The sequence below is a fragment of the Zea mays genome, chromosome 3 (genome assembly GCF_902167145.1).
Source record: "Zea mays cultivar B73 chromosome 3, Zm-B73-REFERENCE-NAM-5.0, whole genome shotgun sequence".
NCBI classification, from domain to species: Eukaryota; Viridiplantae; Streptophyta; class Magnoliopsida; order Poales; family Poaceae; genus Zea; species Zea mays.
In genome coordinates, this window is record NC_050098.1 from 145,515,064 (window position 1) to 145,517,115 (window position 2,052).

The window sequence follows — 2,052 nt, forward strand, 5'->3', positions numbered from 1 at the left end:
GGAGACAGAATGAGTCTTCTTAGCATGAATTCTCCTAATCTTGTGCTCAGGATAACCAACAGGATATAAAATGTAACCCTCGTTATCCTGAGCCATGGGAGCCTTACCCTTAACAAAATTAGACAATTTCTTGGGGGCATTAAGCTTGACATTGTCTCCCTGTTGGAAGCCAATGCCATCCTTAATGCCAGGGCGTCTCCCATTATAAAGCATGCTACGAGCAAATTTAAATTTTTCATTTTCTAGTTCATGCTCGGCAATTTTAGCATCTAGTTTAGCTATATGATCATTTTGTTGTTTAATCATAGCAACGTGATCATGGATAGCATCAACATTAATATCTCTACATCTCATGCAAATAGAAACATGATCAACAGTGGATGTAGAGGGTTTGCAAGATTTTAATTCATCTATCTTAGATCTTAGCATGGCATTTTCATCTCTAAGACAGGAAATAGAAACATTGCAAACATTTAAATCCTTAGCCTTAGAAATTAGTTTATCATTCTCAATCTTAAGGCTAGAAATTGATTCATTTAATTTGTCAATCTTAGCAATTAAACTAGCATTCTCATTTTTAAGATTGGCAATTGAATCATCACATTCATTTGACTTCTCAACCTTAGCAATCAATTTGGCATTTTCAATTCTAAGGTTGGAGATAGTGTCATGACAAATGCTAAGCTCACTAGTTAATTTTTCACATTTCTCTATTTCCTGAGCATAAGCATTTTTCACTGTAACATGCTTTTTGTTTTCCTTAATAAGGAATTGCTCTTTTTGTTGCATGTTTAGGTTGGCAAAAAGAGCAAGCAAATCATCTTCATCATCACTAGAGCTACCCTCATCACTAGATGTCGTATATTTAGTGGAGGCTCTAGATTTTACCTTCTTCTTTTTGCCATCCTTTGCCATGAGGCACTTGTGGCCGACGTTGGGGAAGAGGAGGCTTTTGTTGACGGCGATGTTGGCGACGTCCTCGTTGGAGGAGGAGTCGGTGGAGCTCTCATCGGAGTCCCATTCCCGACACACGTGGGCATCGTCGCCCTTCTTCTTGTAGTACTTCTTCTTTTCCTTCCTCCTTCCCTTCTTGTCATCGCCCCTGTCACTATCACTTGATAATGGACATTTAGCAATAAAATGACCGGGCTTACCACACTTGTAGCATACTTCCTTGGACCGGGGTTTGTAGTCTCTCCCCTTCCTTTGCTTGAGGATTTGGCGAAATCTCTTGATGGTGAGCGCCATTTCCTCGTTGTTGAGCTTGGAGGCGTCGATGGGGAGCCTACTTGATGTAGACTCTTCTTTCTTCTCCTCCGTCGCTTTGAATGCGACGGGTTGTACCTCGGGTGTGGAGGTGCCGCCTTGCTCAATGATTTGTTTGGAGCCTTTGATCATCAACTCAAAGCTCACAAACTTTCCTATCACTTCCTCGGGAGACATTAGCTTATATCTAGGATCACCACATATTAATTGAACTTGAGTAGGATTACGAAATACGAGTGATCTAAGAATAACCTTGACCATTTCATGGTCATCCCATTTTGTGCTTCCGAGGTTGCGCACTTGGTTGACCAAGGTCTTGAGCCAGTTGTACATGGCTTGTGGCTCTTCTCCTTGGTTGAGGATGAGTCGACCGAGCTCCCCCTCAATCGTCTCCCGTTTGGTGCACTTGGTCACCTCGTCCCCTTCGTGCGCCGTCTTGAGGACGTCCCAAATTTCTTTGGCCGTCTTTAACCCTTGCACCTTATTATACTCCTCTCGACACAAGGATGCGAGGAGTATAGTTGTGGCTTGGGAGTTAAAGTGCCGAATTTGGTCGGCCTCGTTCGAATCGTAGTCCTTGTCCCCTACCTTTGGTACCTGCGCTCCATACTCAACAATATCCCATATGCTTTTGTGGAGCGAGGTTAGATGATGCCTCATTTTATCACTCCACATACAATAATCCTCACCATAAAAAAATGGTGGTTTGTCTAGGGGAACGGAAAGTAATGGAGTGCGTTTGGAAATGCGAGGATAGCGGAGGGGCATCTTACTATACTTCTTGCG